The sequence below is a fragment of the Globicephala melas genome, chromosome 5, assembly GCF_963455315.2.
Source record: "Globicephala melas chromosome 5, mGloMel1.2, whole genome shotgun sequence".
NCBI classification, from domain to species: Eukaryota; Metazoa; Chordata; class Mammalia; order Artiodactyla; family Delphinidae; genus Globicephala; species Globicephala melas.
In genome coordinates this window covers 71,347,110-71,368,141 of record NC_083318.1, presented here as the reverse complement: position 1 = coordinate 71,368,141, position 21,032 = coordinate 71,347,110, and the positions used below count along the sequence as shown (strand labels likewise).

The window sequence follows — 21,032 nt, the reverse complement described above, 5'->3', positions numbered from 1 at the left end:
GTTGAAGCTTAGTAGGTTTAAGTGCGCACACAATTACAGAGGGCTTATTGTACGCTGAGCATTTGACATATATTCATTTACTCTTCATGAAACCCTCTTGAAATAGGTACTTTTATTATCCCTTTTAAAAATAAGCGTGGAAACAGAGGTTAAGAGACTTGCTTCATGCTGCTTAGCTCATAAGTGAGTCCTTGCAAGCTGGCTCTGGAGCCTGTGTTCTTAACTGTATGCAGTTAAGCATCTTTCTGCATATATTTTTTTAAGCCTGATTTTAGATTATATCTTTTTGGTAAATTCCCCTTTATTAACGTAGCGGTTATGGCCATTTTAATGTCTTGATGCGTGTAGCCCAATTATTTTGCAGGATCCCATTAACCATATGTGAATGTATCCTTTAAAAAAATGATTATTGGGGTGATTTAATTGACTTCCGATCGTCCTCTTTCATATACTAATGAACTCTTACGGTGTTCCCTAGTACTTCCCTAAATACTTGGGTGACAATAAATTATTTTCCTTTTATGTTCTTGGAAGGGGGAACAGATATACAGGATGGAGGTCAGAGAGGGTTTCATGATTAATCATAGTAGAAGCCTCAGTGTTAATTAGTGGGTGAATGTCTTGGTTTAACTGATACCTAAAAACTTGCCATTCTCAATCTTGTCTGAATGATGGCCCCCTTTGAGAATCTAATGAAAGCTATGGACCTCTTACATGAAAAATGCCTATAAACACACGCTTCAAAAATTTTATACAACTTATTGTATTGTAAATTGATTCCCATCACAGGCCATATAAAACCAGTCTCTGCAAAGATTTCTATAAAGTCGAGTTTTTGTTTTTGTGTAAAATTATATGCCACACCCAAGAATAAAATCCAAATATTTGCTTAAAAAATTGAGCTTTTTATTTTCAAAAGTTAATTTTAATGGGAAGACTGGTTTATAATAAGTCAAAATTGTGGCATTGTCTTTGATATAGCAATACATTTGTCATTTTAAAATTTTCAAACTATTTTTGTTTTAATGTCAACCAAAGCAGAAAACATAATTTTTAAGATTTGTAGAAATAATTGTAATTAGAGTCAGATCACATAAGACAAGGTTTTCTTTTTTTTATTAAAAAGCCTTTTTAATAGACTTTATTTTTTTACTTTTTATAAATTTATTTATTTATGGCTGCATTGGGTCTTTGTTGCTGCGCACAGGCTTTTTCTAGTTGTGGCGAGCGGGGGCTACTCTTTGTTGCGGTGCGCGGGCTTCTCATTGCGGTGGCTTCTCTTATTGTGGAGCACAGGCTTTAGGTTCGCGGGCTTCAGTAGTTGTGGCTTGTGGGCTTAGTTGCTCCACTGCACGTGGGATCTTCCCGGACCAGGGCTCGAACCCGTGTCCCCTGTATCGGCAGGCAGATTCTTAACCACTGCACCACCAGGGAAGTCCCTGTAGACTTTATTTTTTATAAAGACTTTTTTCAGAGAGCAGTTTTAGGTTCACAGCCAAATTGAGAGGAAAGTACAGAGATTTCCCATAGAGCCCTTCTCCCATTCATGCATAGCTTCTCATATTAACAACATCCCCCATCAGGGTGGTGTATTTGTTACCACTGATGAGTCTACACTGACACATCATAATCACCTAAAGTCCATAGTTTACATTATGGCTCACTTTTGGTATTGTACATTGTAGGGTTTGGACACATGTGTAATGACATATATCCACCATTATAGTATCACACAGAGTATTTTCCCTGCCCTAAAAATCCTCTGTGCTCTGCCTAATCATCCTCCCACCCCTCCCCGGCAACCACTGATTTTTTTTTTTTTTTTTACTGTCACCATAGTTTTGTCTTTTCCAGAATGTCAGTATGTACAATATGTAGCTTTTTCAGATTGGCTTCCTTCACTTTAGCATTATGAATTTAACATTTCTTCATGTCCTCTCATGGCTAGGTAGTTCATTTCTTTTTAGTGCTGAATAATATTCCACTGTTTGGATGTACCACAGTTTATCCATTCACCTACTGGAGGACATCTTGGTTGGCAATTAGGAATAAAGCTGCTGTAAACATCCATGTGCAGGTTTTTGCATGGACATGGTTTCAACTTGGGTGAATACCAAAAAGCACCAGCTGCTGAGTCGTAAGGTAAAAAGTATGTTTAGTTTTGTAAGAAACTGCCAACTGTTTTCCAAAGTGACTGTGTCGCTTTGCATTTTTACCAGCAGTGTATCAGAGTTCTTGTTCCTCTGCATCCTCTCTAGCAGTTGGTATCGTCATTGTTCTGGACTTGGCCATTCTAATAGGTGTGCAGTGGTATCTCACTGTTGTTTAAATTTGCATTTCCCTGATGATATATGCTGTGGAACATCTTTTCTATGCTTATTTGCTATCTGAATATCTTTTCTGGTGAGATGTCTGTTAAGGTCTTTGGCCCATTTTTAAAAAAAATTTTTTTAAATTTTTATTAGAGTATAGTTGATTTACAATGTTGCGTTAGTTTCTGCTGTATAGCAAAGTGTGTCAGTTATACATATACATATATCCACTCTTTTTTAGATTCTTTTTCCATATAGGTCATTACAGAGTATTGAGAAGAGTTCCCTGTGCTATGCAGTGGGTCCTTATTAGTTATCTATTTTATATGTGGTAGTGTGTAGATGTCAATCCCAATCTCCCAATCTATCCCCCCCCCGACACACCCCCACTTTCCCCCCTGGTAACCATAAGTTTGCTTTCTATACCTGTGACTTAGCACTTTTCTCTGTATGGGAAGATGCTAGAGTCTGGGCTCATTGAAATCATTCCTTTGATATGCACCTTAGCTGTCTAGGGCCAGTATCCTGTTCTTTCCCATCCTGAGTCCCCTTAGGGTGCACTGTTGGGAGTTGGATAATTTTTATTTTATTTTTTTTTAATTTTTAAAATTTATTTTATTTATTTTTGGCTGCGTTGGGTCTTCATTGCTGCATGCGGGCTTTTCTTTAGTTGCAGTGAGCGGAGGCTACTCTTCGTTGTGGTGCGCGGGCTTCTCATTGCAGTGGCTTCTCTTGTTGTGGAGCACAGGCTCTAGGCACGTGGGCTTCAGTAGTTGTAGCTTGTGGGCTCTAGAGCGCAGGCTCAGTTGTTGTGGCGCACAGGCTTAGTTGCTCTACGGCATGTGGGATCTTCCTGGGCCAGGGCTGGAACCTGTGTCCCCTGCATTGGCAGCAGGATTCTTAACCACTGTGCCACCAGGGAAGCCCGGGAGTTGGTCCATTTTTAAATCCGGTTCTTTTCTTTTTGTTGAGTTTTAAGAGTTCTTTGTATGTTTTTTTTAAACAACCCTTTATTAGACGTGTGTTTTGCAAATATCAATATTTTCTTCCAGTCTGTAGCTTGTCTTCTTATTCTCTTGATACTGTCTTTTGCAGAGCAGAAGTTTTTAATTTGAATGAAGTCCAGCTTATCAATATCCTTATTAGTTCTGTCATGGATTGTGCTTATGGTGTTATATCTAAAACAGCATTGCCATACTCAAGGTCATCTATGTTTGTACTAATGTTATCTATTAAGAGTTTTATAGTTTTGCATTTTAAATTTAGGTTTATGATACCTTTTAAGTTAATTTTTGTAAAGGGCCTGGTGCTTTCTATTTTGGAATGTTATTAGTTACTGATTCAATTTCTTTAATAGATACAGGCCTAGTTAGATTGCCTGTTTCTTCTTGTGTGAATTTTTGAAGTTTTCTTTGCGTGTCTTTCAAAGAATTGGTCCATTTCATCTAGGTTATCAAATTGGTGGACATAGAGTTGTTCATAGTATTTCTTCATTCTTTTAAATATTCATGGGATGTGTAGTGATGTCTGTTTTTTATATCTGATGTTAGTAATTTGTGTCTTTTCTCTTTTTTTCCTTAGTTAGCCTGGCTAGAGGTTTATGGATTTTACTGATTTTTTTTCAAAGAACCAACTTTTGGTTTCATTGATTTTTCTCTATTAATTTCATGTTTTTCGTTTCATTGATTTCTGCCCTAATTATTATTATTGCTTTTCTTCTCTTTACTTTGCATTTAGTTGCTCTTTCTAGTTTTTAAAAATGGAGGCTTAGTTTATTGATTTTCAGATCTCCTTTTCTAATATATGCATTCAGTGCTATAAATTCCCCTCTAAGGATTTTTTTTTTTTTTTTTGCTGTATCCCACAAATTTTGTTTTCATTCAGTCAAAATATTTAAAAATTTTTTCTTGAGATTTCTTCTTTGACCCCTGTGTTATTTAGAAGTGTTGTTTAATCCATGTGTTTCGAGATTTTTCTATCTTTCTGTCATTGATTTTGAGCTTAATTTCATTGTGGTCTGAGAGTAGATGCTGTGTGATTTCTGTTCTTTTTTTTTTTTTTTTTTTTTGTGGTACGCGGGCCTCTCACTGTTGTGGCCTCTCCCGTTGTGGAGCACAGGCTCCGGACGTGCAGGCTCAGCGGCCATGGCTCACGGGCCCAGCCGCTCCGCGGCATGTGGGATCTTCCCGGACCGGGGCACGAACCCGTGTCCCCTGCATTGGCAGGCGGACTCTCAACCACTGCGCCACCAGGGAAGCCCGATTTCTGTTCTTTTAAATTTGTTTGGTGAATGTTCTATGTGAGCTTGAAAAGAATGTGTATTCTGCTGTTGCTGAAGTAGTCTATAGAGGTCAATTATAACCAGTTGGTTGATGGTGTTGTTGAGTTCAACTATGTCCTTATTGGTTTTCTGACTGCTATACCAGTCCATTTCTTATAGAGGGGTGTTGAAGTCCCCAACTATAATAGTGGATTCATCTATTTCTCCTTGTATTTATTTCTATCAGTTTTTGCTTCACGTACTTTGTCCTCTTGTTCAGTAGATACATGTTGAGGATTGTTATGTCTTCTTGGAGAACTGACCTCTTTATCATTCTTTAATGCCCCCTCCCTTTTTTTTTTCGGTACACGGGCCTCTCGCTGTTGTGGCCTCTTCCGTTGTGGAGCACAGGCTCCGGATGCCCAGGCTCAGCGGCCATGGCTCACGGGCCCAGCCACTCCACGGCATGTGGGATCTTCCCGGACCGGGGCACGAACCTGTGTCCCCTGCATCGGCAGGCGGACTCTCAACCACTGCGCCACCAGGGAAGCCCTCTAATGCCCCTCTTTATCCCTCATAAATTTCTTTCCTTTTAAGTCTGCTCTGTATGAAATGAGAATGGCTACTCTGTCTTTCCTTTTATTAGTGTTAGCATGGTATATCTTTTTCCATCCATTTACTTTTAATCTTTGTGTCTGTTTATTTAAAGTGGGTTTCTGGTGGGTCTTGGTTTTTGATCCACTTTGACAGTCTCTGTCTTTTAATTGATTCATTTAGACCAGTGATGTTCAAAGTGATTATTGATACAATTGGATTAATTTCTATCATATTTGTTTTGTTTGTTGCTCTTGTTCTTTTCTTTTTTATTTCCTTCTAGTCTTTTTCTGCCTTTTATGGTTTTGAGTATTTCATCTAATTCTGTTTTGTCTCCTTTGTTAGCATATCAATTATACTACTTTTTAAACTGTTTTTAGTCATTGTCCTGTAGTTTCCAATATATATTTACAACTAATTCAAGTCCACTTTCAAATAATACTATACTGTTTCATGAGTAGAGTGAGTGCCTTATAGTAAAATAATTCTAATTCTTCCCTCCCTTCCCTTCTATTAGTGCTGTCCTTCATTTCACTTATAGGCAGACATAATTGAATTCATTGTTGCTATTATTATTTTGAACAAATTGTTGTCTATTAGATCAATTAAGACTAAAAGTTGTAGAAGTTTGTATTTTACATTCTTATTCTTTCTTCGATGCTCTTCCTTTCTTTATGTAGATCTGATTTTCTGACCTATATCATTTTCCTTCTCTCTAAAGAACTTTTTTTAACATATTTTGCAAGGCAGGTCTATTGGCAACAAATTCTCTCAACTTTTGTTTGAGAAAGTCTTTATTCTCTTTCACTTTGGAAGGATAAGTTTGCAGGGTACAGAATTCTCGGTTTGTTTGTTTGTTTCTATCAACATTTGAAGTATTTCACTCCTCTCTCTTCTTGCTTGCATGAGGTGGGTGTAATTCTTATCTTTGTTCCTCTACAGGTAAGATTTAGTTTTTTTTCTCCTCTGGCCTCTTCCAGGATTTTTTAATTTATCTTTGATTTTGAACAGGATATCCTGGGTATGTGTTTTTGTTTGTTTGTTTGGCATTTATCCTGCTTGTTATTTTCCGACCTTCCTGGATGTGTGGTTTTGGTATCTGATATTAGTTTGGGGAAATTCTCAGTCATTATTGTTTCAATTATTCTGTTTCTTTCTTTCTTCTCCTATTCTTATTACATGTATGTTAGATCTTTTGTTGTTGTCCCACAGTTCTTGGATATTCTATTTTTTTTTCAGTCTTTTTTCTTTTTTGCTCTTCAGTGTTCTCTTTCTTTTCAGGTTTCTATTGATATAGCCTCAAGCTCAGATATTCTTTCTTTAGCCCATCAATGGCTCTCTTTATTTCAGTTACAGTGTTTTGGATCACTACTGTTTCTTTTTGACTCTTAGAATTTCCTTCTCTCTGCTTACATTGCCCATCTTTTCTTGCATGCTTTCTTTCTACTTTATCCATTAGATACCATATTAATCATGGTTGTTTTGAATTCCCAGTCTGGTAACTCCAACATCCTGCCATATCTGAGTTTGGTTATGATGCTTGCCCTGTCTCTTCAAACTGTTTTTGTTTTGTTTTTTCCTTTAGCATGCCTTGTAATATTTTCTTGGTAGTTGGACATGGACTTACAGTATCAAGTGTAAGAGACTGATTTAAGTAGGCTCTCAGTAATGTGGTGGTGAGGTGTGTGTTGGGGGGTCAGCCTATGCCTCCAGACTGTGGATTTCACAAGTGCTTCTCAGTTTTCTTCCCTACCTTAGGTGGTACAGGGTGGCCAGAGGGAGCTGGGGTTGGGTATTTCCCTTCTCCTAGCTCAGTTAGGCTCTGGTTAAAGAGTTTCTTAATTTCTCCTGAGGGCAGACTTTGTTAAGAAGAACAGAATGCTTTGGAGTATTTCAAAATATTTTTCCCCTCCCCCTGCCAGAAACTTGAGGGGATTTTTCTTTGATATTCATTATGAGAACCAGGTGGAGCTATTGGAGATAAAACTCACAAGTATGGGCTTCCCCCTATTATTGGTCCCCTTGGAGTTTTGTTTTTTTTGGTGGTACGCGGGCCTCTCACTCTTGTGGTCTCTCCCGTTGCGGAGCACAGGCTCGGGACACGCAGGCTCAGCGGCCATGGCTCACGGGCCCAGCCACTCCGCGGCATGTGGGATCTTCCCGGACCGGGGCACGAACCCGTGTCCCCTGCATCGGCAGGCGGACTCTCAACCACTACGCCACCAGGGAAGCCCCCTCTTGGAGTTTTTAACTCTGAGTTGTCCACACTGAGCCTCTAGCAGTTTGTCAGTTAAAGTTCAGGTTTTCTTACCCTGGCACTGGTTCCCATGGAAGCTTCTGCTCATGGGTTTCTGTTCCCGTAAGTTGTGATTCTCTGCACCTGCCTGTCTCCAGTTTTGGGAGTAGGGGTATGCCCTATGACCTCACTCCTCTTATGAATCTTAAAAGAGCTGTTGCTTTTTCAATATGTTTATCGTTTTACTTTTTTAAGACGGAGTGGTGACTTCTAAGTGTCTTTTCGTGCCGGAATGAAAACCGGAAGTCTCTCCTCACTTTTTCTATTACCATACAGTTTCCTTTCCTGGAGGCAACCAGTATTACCAGCTTCTTGTGCATCCTTCCAGAGCTAGCCTACTATTCTTAAAATTTTTTAAATTAAGGTGAAATTATTGGTTTTTGAAGGAATATTCCATTAAAATCTTCTGTTTCTATGGTTATAAACCATTTCTCATTATGCTGTCATGTTTGTATGTTTTTCTATCTCTGAAACATCTTTCCCCTTGTCTGATTTTCTGGATTTGCCGAATTTTAATTAATTTTATTGGAATTTTAAAATAATCAAGTTAGTTTATGCTGCAGTGAAAACAATCCTCAAATTGTTAGTGCTTAAAATGCAAAAATTTATTTCTTATTCATGTCAAGTTCATGCCTTTTAGGCAAGTTGTGTTCTGCCTACAGGTTTGGCAATGCACTTCCATATCAACACCTGCCTCCATAATTACAGAGACAGTGGGAAAGAGGTACAGAGCCCAGTGCCAACAGTTAAATGCTTCCATTGGAAGTTTATATATCAATTCTACTCACATTTCATTGGCCAACACAAATCACATGACCATGCCTGACTTCAGGAGAGAGAAGGAAAGCCTAGAAGGAGAGGGAAAGTGAGTAATATTGTTAATATCCTCTATATCTTTATTATTATTATCATTTTTTACTGGTTGATTTGTTGTTTTTTGAGAGGAGTCTCCTCAAGTCCCTAAGCCTGGTTGTAGACATTCCTTTGGTAAGCCTGACTACCACTGTATCCCCCCAAGAGAGTGAATATCTTAGAAAAGGAAATGGTTTCACGTCTCACACCTTTGTTTAGAATTCTGCCAAGATCATTATCCTTGGAATTCAGAACATTTTGATGAATCTTGTATTTCCAGTTCTTTTAACACTGGTGATTTTTTTTTTTGTATACGTGCTATTCTGTGTTGATAAATAGTACAGGCTCCGTCACAGCCTGGCATGAGATTTTATTCTGTCTTATCCTGCTCTTAAAGGATAGTCAGAGTCTGTTGAAAGTTGCAGTTAGTATTTAGCCCAGTGAATTTGATGGAGGGGGGGATTGAGCATTATCTTCTGGGGTGCGCCTCGGTAAGCCCGCTCTCGAGCACAGCAATAATGGTTGATGTCAGGGCAGATTACTTCTCCTTTCCCATTGTTCTTACCTTAGAATACCTTTGTGGGAGCTTAGAATTTCAGGGGTGGGGTGATACCCCTTTTTAATTTCTAATGTTGCTAGAGTTTTCCCTTTTGTGTTGATTAAGTTATCTCAGGGGCTATTTGAACAGGCAGCTGACCTTGTTAAATATGTATTCCTAGGTTATCCTGTAAGTATTGTTCCTCCTTTTAAGCTAATTGTTTGGATGCAGGTTGATTCAGGTCTTTAACAAGAAGAAAAGAAACAGTTTAAAACCTGTTATTTTCTGGAAACATTAGGTTACATCTCAAAATGTATATAAGGTAGGGTATGCAAATATATTGGATTTATGTACTGAAGACAAGAAGTTTACCTCTTCCTCTGTCATTCTGTGCTACTCTTATCTCCTCTAAAGGCTGTAAAATGGAACCTTATGAAGCAGTTAATATTCATTTTGTTTAATAAAATGTTTGAAACTCTATATATTGGTTTATTTTTTTTATAGTGCATATCATGTATTACCTTTGACATCATTTATTTAATCAACAAATGCTTATTGTGTACCTGTGAGCTAGGAGATGGTGCTAGGGATTATAAATGTAAACAAGACAGTCTCTGTCCTTCTGGAGCTTGTTTTTAGTCATGTAGGCAAAGATTAAACAAATATTGGATGATAAACTCTATGATGAAAAACTAAGTTTGTCTAGAGTGTGATAGGTTTTGGTTATTTCAGATTAGCATGGTGGGGAAGGCCTCTTTGTGGGAGCATTTGCAGTCATCTGGGAGCAAAGGAAGGAAGGGAGGGGGCAAGTCATACTCAAGGGAAAGACCTTTCCAGGCAGAGGAGTTAGCAAGTGCATAGGCCCTGTTGTGGGAATAAGCTTCTTCAACTTGAAGAGTAGCAGGAAAGCTGGTGTAGCTAGAATAGAGGAAAGGAAATGTTAGGGAGACCATGGGATATTTTTCTGCATTTGATGGGAAACCAGTGGAGGATTTTTGGGCGCAAGTGAATAAACTTATATTCTAAAAAGATCACTCTGGTGACTGTGTAGAATTAAGGGGTGAGTAGATGCAGCAGCATCAGCTAAGAGGCGACATGAATTGTTTGGGCCACAGATGATGACGGCTCTGACTAGGTGGTAAGCAGTGGATGGGAGAGAAGTGGCCAGATTTAAGGTATACAGTATTTTGAAAGCCGGGTTGACAGACTTGCTGATGGATTAGATACGAGGGTGTGAGGTAAAGAAAGGAATAAAAGTGACTGCCAGATTTCTGGCCTGAGCATCTAGAAGAATTGTGGTGTTATTTACTGAAGTGAAGTGCTGGGAGTAGGCAGAGATTTAGGGGGCTGTATTAAGAGTTGTGTTTGACATCTCGTTAGATGTGCAGACAGGTATTTGAATTTGCAAGGTTAGTGCTCAGTAGAGAGAGGTCTGGGCTAGAGATACCATCTATAAGCTAACAAATTCCAGATTCGAATTTAAGGCCTTTAGCCTGGATAAGGTCCAGAGGTAAATGTCAGTGGAGAAAAGGGGCAAGGACTGGCCCTGGGCTCTCCAACATGTTGAGTTGGAGAAGAGGCAGAGGAAAAGCAGCTCTTGAGGAAAAGGAAGAAAACCAGGAGAGTGTGGCATCTTGCCATCCAAGTGAAGAAAGTGTTTCAAAAAGGCAGGAGAGGAATGCTGCTGTGGAGTCAACTAAGATGAGGACTGATTATTGACCTTTGGATTTCATGAGGTGTGGAGGTCATCAGTGACACTGGCCGGCGGCCCCGGGGGTAGAAGAGAGGAGAGAATGAGATGAAGAAGGGAGCTAGTGAAATACTGAATAGAGACAGTTGTCTGGAGGACTTTTATTGTAAAGGGGAGTAGAGAAACAGGGCAGTCAAGACAGGGCTTTTGCGGTGGAGGAGGGAGGAGGGCTCCCCCCTTTTATTCTCTTTAAGGTGAGTGATCATTATGGTATATTTGTATGCTAATGGACATGATCCCTTAGGAATGGAGAAAAAAGATGTGAGATTTTTGTCACCTTGACGTTGATGTTCTCCTTTTTTTTTTTTTTTTAGTAAGAGGTGGTTGAGGTTAGGTTGGAAGTTTTCTCTACCCCACCCTCTTCAGGGAGCCTTTGTGATTTTCTTTTGTTTTCCTCTTTTTGGCTTGCTTAGTCTTATTGTGTATCTTGATAGATTTTTATCTTTCACATTTCTGGTAAATGGTGATTATTAGGAAGTTGAACCAATTGTGTATTTAAAAAAATGTGAAAGACATTTAACAGGGAATGTGTTTCCCAAGGCCCATTGTTTACCACAAAAAGGAAACCGCTGACTTCTTGTTATATCAGTAAAGATAAAATTATTTTGTGAATACAGTACTCCTTTTGTGAGTAACATTTTTCATACTGTGATCAAAAGAAATTATTATATGAAAACAGTAAGCTAATTGGAAATGTAGACTTTTGTTACAAATGGCAATTTACTTAGTGGGAGCCCTTAACATTTTTTGATTTCTCTTGAGAACATTTAAAATTCTTCTAATGGTGGAGATAGTTGTCATTTAAATTATGAAACAATATAGTTTAACAAATTTAAAAGTTAGGTATCTAGTTCTTAATTTCTTGAAATGTAATAAAAAGTTTTAACTAATTTTAAGGGAGAAAATGTAGCAATACAGTGTGGTGGGAATATTTTTCACTCTGAAGCAGAAGAAGGAAATCCACAGTACTGTAAATATAGCTAATATTATAGTGAGAATATATTCAAGGGGTAAGTAGAACATCCATCACAAACTAGTATCTCCCCTCCCATTAAAAATTCATGCTTGGTAGAAAATTCCTCAGGTGAAGTTTGATTTAAAACAACAAAATTCATAGAAGATGAGGATGTTGTAATAATAGATTTCGGTTTACTGGAGACTGGCCTTCTTGAACCCTTGGACTTTTCAGTTGGAATTTTATCCCCTACTTCTGTCCTCTAGTGCCCCCTACCTCCCATACCTGCTCCAAAAAAAAAAAAAGTATATATATCTTTGGCAGTAATAAAGTCTCCCAACTTCTGAGTATCTAAGAAGTGTACCTATGAAAAAAAAAAAAGAAGTGTACCTATGGACAAGCATCTCAGAAAGCTAGAGATTATAAAATGTTCAGATTCCAAGCCATGTTGTATTATAGATACAACTTTGTTGCATAAATGTGATTCTCAACTTTTTTTTTTGCCTACATATAATTTGCACATAAGGAAATAAATGTATGTACATATGTATGAATGTCAGATAGTGATAAATTCTATGATGAAAACAAAATGGAAATAGGGCAGTGGCATGGGAGGTCCTCTGAATCTCCTTTTTCTCATTTACCAACTGGGAATAATAATAACCTACCTCTTTAGAGTTGTGTGGTCTTAATTTTGTGTGAAATGCACCTGGTTTGATACCTGGTATCATACCAGGTAATTGGGTACATGTTATTCTACTTTCCCTTTCTTTCTGTAATTTGAGTCATCCAAGTCTGCAGTTTACTGCCATATAATACGGTGTGCGTTAAAACCATGAGTTTAAACTAGAGTATGTTTAAACCATGTCCTTCGTGTAGTTTTGAAGTTCTTGCTGAAAAAGTAAATAACACAAACAAACCTTGAAGGGGCCTCATGTTTAGTGAAATAAGCCAGTCACGAAAGGACAAATACTGTATGATTCCACTTAAATAAGGTACCTAGAGTAGTCAAACTCATAGAAACAGAAGGCATAATGCTTGTTGCCAGCGCCTGGGAGGAGGGGGCGGAAGAGGAGTTATTGTCTAGTAAGTGCAGAGTTTCAGTTTTGCAAGATGAAAAGAGTTCTGGAGACGGATGGTGGTGGTGTTTGTGCAACTATGTGAATGTACTTAGTGCCACTGAGCTGTACACTTAAAAATGGTTAAGATGGTAAATTATATGTTATGTGTATTTTACACAGTTTTAAAAAAAAGTGAATCATAAAACTACTCTATTTTGGTAAGGCTTGCCCTCCTTATTTTTGGTAGATGTTAGTGAATTAAGTTGTTTTTCTCTTCCCATTTTAATAAGATATAATTGACATGCAGCACTGTATAAGTTTAGGGTGTGTGGCATAATATATCGTGAAGTGATTATAAATCAAGTTGTTCTTGACTAAATCTGAAATAGTGGGTTTGCTGTTCTTATATCATAAATCTGTGTGAGATTCCCAGAAACTGAACACTATTGATTATCAGAAGTTTTCATCATCTTAACTTCCAGAGGTGTCAGATCTTAAACTGTTGCTTTGAGAGCAAAGAGTATAGTATAGTATAGAAAAGACTTTTTTGTTTTGTTTTGCTTTGTCTCGCATGTCAATTTAAAAAATATTTGTTGAGTCCTCATTATGTTGAATGAACAACAGTAACAACGTTTGTTGAGTGCTATCTGCTGGCTATTGTTCTAAGTTTATGCTTAATAATACTTATAATACTTCTAACATTTTATAATCCTTATAAAAAGTCTTACAGTTGAGAAACCCAAGGCTCTGATTTAAAAAGTGATTTTCTACTTTAAAAATGATTTTAGAGGAATTTAATGCATAGAAACAAAGGGAGGGCATTCCACATGGAAGAAAGATCTGGGCGTAGGAAGGAATGGGACATGTCTGCATAGAGCAGAGTTCAGCCTGACTAGTCTAGAGAACATTAGGGAAATGGGCTAACAGTTTATTCTCTTCCATTAGGACCTTGACTCTGAGGCTAAGGAATTTCTGTACTTTATTCTATAGGCATTGGGACTGTCACTGAATTACCAAGGCGCAGGGAGTTTTGTGATCAGAGTTTTGCATTTGTAATATGCACTTGGCAGCAATATCTGAGATGCATCAGAGTAGTGAGAGAGGGGAGGTCAGAGACCACTTAGAATTTTTTTGATGGAAGAGTATTTTAGTATTGCAGCAGTTGGGGTCAGAGTGTAAATGACTGACTTGATGAGTTGAGAAAGTAGAGGCCCAAATGTGTAGTAAGAGGAAATAAAGAGAAGTCTATGGTGCATGAGCGTAAGTAAGATTTTTTTCTTCCTTAATGGTCATCTGAATGTACAGGTCAGATGTAAGTTTGGCTTTGAAAAGGGAGGATTTGGAGGGTCCAAGAGGACAGGAAGAGGGACTTTAGCAGCCTTGAACTGAACTTGAAGGGTTTACATTGGGCATCTTCTTTCAGTTTAAGAGATGAGGGTATACAGTAGAGAGTACAGGGCTATGGTGGGCCTGGGAACTTGAAGGATAGAAAAATTTCAACCTCACTAAAAGACAACTCAGTAGGGTCAACCATCAGTCTTTAGAGTGTGAGATAGAATAATAGTAGTATACTTCTGTTAGTCTTTTATACGAATAATTTACAGGGAGTAGAATCTCTCTTATACAATATTGATTGTACAATCACCAGTAGTTAGAATGGTTAAATAAAAAATTTGTTTGAAATGAAGAATAATAGGAAGGATATATGCCTTAAATATTTTATAGTTGATAAGTGTATAAATGCTCGTACATCATCAATCTTTTGATGTATAGCCGAGACCTTTTCTTTAGGATATTTTTAAAGTAACTTGCCTTTTTCAAATCGTACAGCTTAATTTTCAGAGACAAAGCATTTTCTTTTTGCACTCATGTTTTTGATATAATATTTAACTAAATTATATAATTATAGTAAATACAACAGGCATAAAAAGATTTTGGAACAAATATAAGATAATTTGCTCTTGGTAGGCATGCGACTCAATTGTTGGGAGAAAAATGAGATGGTGTACCAGAGAGGACTCCCCATTTCCCCCCAAAAGGAAATTGAAACTTGGGAGTTACGGTTTGTCCATGGTTTTAGGATTGGCAAGAGTCTGGTTTTATCTTGAATCTAACGTTTGTCCTATTATGTAGTGTTGCAAGGTGATAAGGAATAATATGTGAAATACTGGTTAGTGGTGAAGTTATAGACTATATATATTTTTTTAATACAGTAGATTTATTGAGATATAATTCACATACCATGCAAGTCACCAATTTATAGTATACAATTTGAGGTTTTTTATATTGACAGAATTGTGCAACCATCACCACAATTGATTTTAGAATATTTTCATCATCCCCAAAAGAAATCTCGTATCCATTAGCTCCCCATCTCCTCCCCCGCTGTTCGGAGTCAACCACTAATCTATTTTCTCTCTATACTGTATGGATTTGTCTATTCATATAAATGGAATAATGTAATATGTAGCCTTTTGTGACTGGCTTCTTTCACTTAGCATAATGTGTTTCAGGTTCATCTGTGTTGTAGCATGTATCAATATTTTTTATGGCAGAATCCATTGGATGGACATACCACATTTTATTTATCCATTCATCAGTTGATGACATTTGTATTGTTTCTGCCTTTTGGCTGTTACAAATAATGCTATTATGATGGTTTCTGTAGTGTAGTGGTTATCACAAATAATGCTATTGTACACATATTTTTACATGGATGTTATTTTTTCATTTCTTTTGCTATATACCTGGGAGAGAATGGTTGGTCGTGTTTAACTTTTGAGGAACTGCCAGACTGTTTTCCAAAGTGGCTGTACCATTTTATATTCCTACCAGCAGTGTGAGAGAGGGTTCCAGCCATACACTTGCCAACACTTGTTATTATCTGTCTTTTTGATTATAGCCATCCTAGTGGGTATGTATATGTTTTTAAAGTGATTTTATTTTTCTGACTATAATAGTAATAAATGCCCTTTGTAGATAGATATTTTGGAAAATATAGAAAAGGATAAAAGAAAAAATCATTTATTTTTAAATCACTATTTAGAAATAATATTGAGTGGCTTTTTTCTCCATGTTTTAAAGTAATTTTTAAAATATGGCTAAAAGTATATATGATTTTGAGTCCTGCCTTTTTTGTTGTTTAACAGCATTTCCCCATGTTTTTTGAAGTTGTATTTTAATTTTATCCTATCAGAGAATGTCTCTTTTGTTCTCTTTGGCTTTTGTGTTCTTATTTTTTATTAATTTTTCAAATTTTACAATTATTTCAGAGGAGCCTGGAGGTGGAGTGGGAATAAATTTTTGTGGTTAATCTAACATGTTAACTAGAAATTACTTCTAGGTTAACTGCAGCATAATATTCTATCTGCTGAATAAACCATAACTTAGCCAACCATTACCCTATTTCAGACATTTATATTTCTTACAATTTTTCTTTATAAATAATGTAAAAAAAATTATATGTAAAATTCGGTCTTCATTTTGAGTTCTCAGGAATGAAGTTACTGGGTCAATCAATAGCTATGCACGTATTAAAGATTCTTGTTACATATTGACAAATTGCTTTTCAGAATTTATATTTCCTCTAGCAATGTATATGTATTCCTTTCTTACTGTACCTTCACTAGCAATGAGTAAATGGGTAACAATTGAGTTTTAAGATCACTTGAGCAGGGATTTTTTTGAGTTTGTTCACTGATGTATGTATTGCTGGAAGATAGTAGGTACTGAATATATGTAGAATGCTACCAGTAGGAAAGAAAAGGGTTTCTCTGAAGGACAAGGAAATAATCTACCATTCAACTTTCCAGGAAAGTAGCCTTGTTACACTGATCATATAACAGCTCATGTGTTTATAAAAAAAGGGATGAAAGAGTAAAATTAAGCAAAAAAAAAAAAAAGTAAAATTAAGCTTATTTGGGGAACTTGTTTTAAATTTTATATTGTTTGAACATTTACATGTTTCAAAGTCAAAATGACACTTTGAAAAGGCCTAACTTCCATCCCTGTTTCCTTACTATAACCCTGCTTTTTTATACCAATTTCTTCTGTATCTTTACAGTGCTTTTTAATAAAAATTAACAAATAAGAATAGATATTCTTACTTCCGTCTTTCCCTCCCCTTTTTACAAACACAGAATATAACAAAGTATATATACATATACCTTTTCTGTACTTGCTTATTTAGCATATTCTGGTGATGTTTGTATAGAAGTACACAGAGTGCTTCCTTATTTATTTTTACAGCTGCACCGTATTCCTTCTAATGGATGTATCATAGGTGATTTTACCAGTCCTCTTAAGTTGTTTTCAATGTGTTTCACTTTTACAAATAATCCCACAATAATCTTGCTGCACACTTTATTTTGTGAATGTGTAATTATATCTGTAGGAGAATGTCCCAGAAGGAGAGTTGTTGGGTCAAAAAATAAATGCATTCTTGGTTTTGTAGATAATGACACTTCCACCAGCAATGGAGAGTGCTCATTTCTTGGAGTTCCTCGGTGTACCTTTTGAAAAACAATAGTCCTAGGGTCATTACCTCAAATCCCATAATATATGTATCCTCAAGTACTATAGAAGAACTCAGGATGATGACCCTTGTGTCATCAAGAAACAGGTAATTATGTTTAGATGGTGAGGAAATTTGTAATATACTTGAGAAAGATATTATAGGTGGTGAAAAAAATTTAAATTAGAACCTTTAAAGACAAATTCTGGGAATTCCCTGGCGGTTCAGTTGTTAAGACTTGGTGCTTTCACTACCATGGCCAGGGTTCGATCCCTGGTTGGGGAAATAAGATCCCACAAGCCATGCTTCGAGGCCAAAAAAAACCAAACAAACAAAAAACAAATTCTCATTTTCTTGTTTTTTCTCTCCAGATAGATGCTTTCACTATACAGTTGACATTTTTTTATAAGTAAGTTCTTCTTGGCCAAATTCTCAAGTAATAAAAACTAACTTCAATAATGATATATGTTATACGAAAACTGTTAAAATGTTACAGCTTTTGTTTTAAACATGGCTGTTACTAATAACCAACCATATTTCTTTTCTCTCTCTTTTTTTTATCTTTCAGCCTTTAACATTCCACATTCTGCTTTGTACATGGTGAATCACTACTGCTTTGCACCAGTGTGCCCACTTGCGTGCCTATAAAGTACAAGCTCCAGATTGAAAAAAGCTTCTAGATGGATCTTTTCCAAATTTGGTGTCTTTTCTACAAACTCTGTGCCTCAACAACCCTTTCTAAGTGGTAAGTGATACGTACTTTTAAAAAAGAGTAATAGAAATTTGTAAAACAATTTTTGTTTGGATTGCCTTCCCCCTTTTTATGCTGCATTCTCTTTTGGTATGGAATAAAAATATTTTATTCTAAAGGTTTCCCACTTCAGCAACTTGTTCTGCTCAGTTTTACTCCTCTGCACCCCCCAAAATGTGTTTTGAGTAAATCTCAGAGATGTTCAAAAAACATACTGGCTAACTAGCACCTATGCTTCCAAAAAATCTTAGAATATGTAGAGGGACACACAGTGCCATGCTATAAAAAGAAGAGCTGGCATTACATACCTCTCTCATCAACTCCATAATAAATGTGCACATGATTTACAATTGCTAGGAATAAATATAAAAATAGGTAAACACCTTTATGTATATGTACTTTACATGCTCTGTATTATATATTGATATTTTACAAATAATTTCATTTTCATATACAAGTGGCAGTTTTTGATGTCACAAGATTATAGTTTATATTTATTTCATAATTAGAGATTTTAACTCCAAGTGTTTTTTAAATAATGATTTAAATTTATGTATATATTTACTGCTGTGGGTGATTACCACTTTTAGTGGTTATTACAAGTGAGCTTATAAAACTGGGCTTACTAAAAGTAGTTTGATTTGGGAAGAAAACTGTTTTATGGAATGATAAAATTTTGGATTTAAGAAATAAAAAAGCTGTGAAAATAGAGTAATTTCAGTGCTGAACTAGAAACTGCACGTTAAGTGAGTTGTAAATGTTAGTATTTTATGATTTGTTATTGGTTCTGTTTTCATTTTGCCAGAGCCACAGATTCCAGCTTTAGGTCTGTATATTCTCTTATTATAAGGCTGAGGTAGTTTTTCCTGTTGCTCTCTTTTCCTACCTACTTAGGTATCTTGAGTCCATTGGGTCAAGAACATCCTCTTCCTAGCAATTGTAAATTATGTGCACATTTAGGGAGTTGATGAGAGAGGTGTGTAATGCCAGCTGTTCTTTTTATAGCATGGCACTGTGTGTCCCTTTTCATATTCTAAGAATTTTTGGAAGCATAAGTGCTAGTTAGCCAATATGTTTTTTGAACATCTCTGAGATTTACTCAAAACACATTTTTTTGGGGGGGATGCAGAGGAGTAAAATTGAGCAGAACAAATTGCTGAAGTGGGAAACCTTTAAAATAAAATTATTGTTGTAAAATATCGATCATTCATTTTGAGTGTCAGTCAGCAGATAGTTACCAAATGCCTGCTGTTTATGGATAAAAATACACAATGACATTTGGCATTGTGAAGAGGTAAGTCATCAAATAGAAACCATGGCATTAGATGAGGATGCAAGGCAGGGAGGTTGAGTGAAGAATGGGGTACGTTTTAGCTCTAACTCTAACCATTAATTGCACAGTGTTCTTGAGTGTAAGTTATTAGTCTTAGTAGCCCTTGTTTTCTCATGTATGAAATGAGTGAATTAACTAAATGGTTTATAAGGTTTTTTGGTGCTTTCATACACCTAACACTTTGTTACGAACAAATTGATAGATGTTTGTTTTTTTGAATTGTGGGGTTAGAATAAGGTCCCCACTATCAATCATTTTCTTTTCTTTTTTTTTGGAAATATATTTTTAAATTATTTATTTATTTTTGGCTGCACTGGGTCTTCGTTGCTGTGCCCAGGCTTTCTGTAGTTGCAGCGAGTGGGAGCTACTCTTCGTCGCAATGTGCAGGCTTCTCATTGCAGTGGCTTCTCTCGTTGTGGAGCACGGGCTCTAGGCGCACGGGCTTCAGTAGTTGTGGCACATGGGCTCAGTAGTTGTGGCTCGCGGGCTCTAGAAGGCAGGCTCAGTAGTTGTGGCACAGAGGATTAGTTGCTCCACGGCATGTGGGATCTTCCCGGACCAGGGCATGAACCCACGTCCCCTGTATTGGCAGGCGGAGTCTTAACCACTGTGCTACCAGGGAAATCCCTCAGTCATTTTCTTTTGAAGGTCATATCTTTTATTTTTTTTCCTCCACATTCTTATCCTTCTCTTCTCTTGACCTCTGGAATTTTCCTTCATTTGACTCTTCATTTGTTCCCTTTCTGTTTCTCATATCTTATTAGTGGCTCTCATCATGTTTCCTTGACCTGTCTAGCATCCATTGTTTTCATCTTAGTATTTTCCAGGATCACTATGTCTTACACCAGTGATTCTAATCCTGGGACCCTTTAAAAAAATACAGATACCTTCTAAAATGAGCTTGGGAGAAGGGTACGATTTTTTGGCAGGTAGCTGAAGCCTGCTAGTAAACCAGCATTATTAGTTCACCAAGACTGGAGTCCCCAGGTTTTACACCCCGTCACTTCTTGCCTTAGATCTCATCATCACTTAGTTAAATTTCTGTGGTCTTGGAGTCTCCTCTCATGATCATAACCCTCTATCGTGCCACACTTTTTGAATCTCTTCTTTGTCTTTATTATGACGTGTAGTTTCTTGGCATTTTGTTTTTGTAGTTAAGTTAGCTGTCTCCTAGCTTCATTTGCTTTCTACTCACCCAAACCCCATGATCATATTTGCAGCAGCATCTTATGTTCTGTTGCCTTTTTAACTTTGTGAGGAACCTGTCCAAATCTCAAACCTAAGTTAATTTGCCACGTATATATTTCCTAGTTCTGCTTGATACAGTTAGAAAAGGTCACATAAGTAAGTTTGGATCTACTAGGCAGTCATTTACTTGATCTCTAAACTGGTTCTTTTCAAGGTTGGCTTCTTACCCTTCCTTCAGAAGACCCCACACCTTGTCACAGTCAAGGTGTCTTTTTTTTGGGGCTGTCTAGCATACTTCCTGACCTGTTCTTCTTTTCACTTCAGAATTTTTCTGTGTCTAAAGAAGAAATTATGTACCTTATTATAATTTTTATTACGGGAAATTTAAGACATATAAAAGTAAACAGACTAGTGTAATGAATCCCCTTGTATTCATGACTCAGGTTCAGTAATTATCATGTCATGGCCAAATTTTCAATCTCTCACTGACTTCCCTCCCATTCCTGTACTATTTTAAAGAAAATCCTAGATATCATAAAATTTATTTGTATTTCAGTACATATCCTTATGTATAAGACCCTTCAAAAAATATAACCATGATACCATTATTAATCTTAAAAAAAACAACA

The 21,032-nt window shown here is 36.8% G+C and overlaps 1 protein-coding gene across 1 annotated transcript in view; it reads left to right on the top strand.

The window, feature by feature from the left end:
- Positions 1 to 21,032, top strand: part of FRYL (FRY like transcription coactivator) — a 234,344-nt gene that overhangs the window by 19,559 nt on the left and 193,753 nt on the right. The window contains exon 2 of the mRNA XM_030880492.3: positions 17,700 to 17,876. The gene's annotated coding sequence lies outside the window, so the exon portion shown is untranslated. The remainder of the gene's footprint in view (positions 1 to 17,699; positions 17,877 to 21,032) is intronic.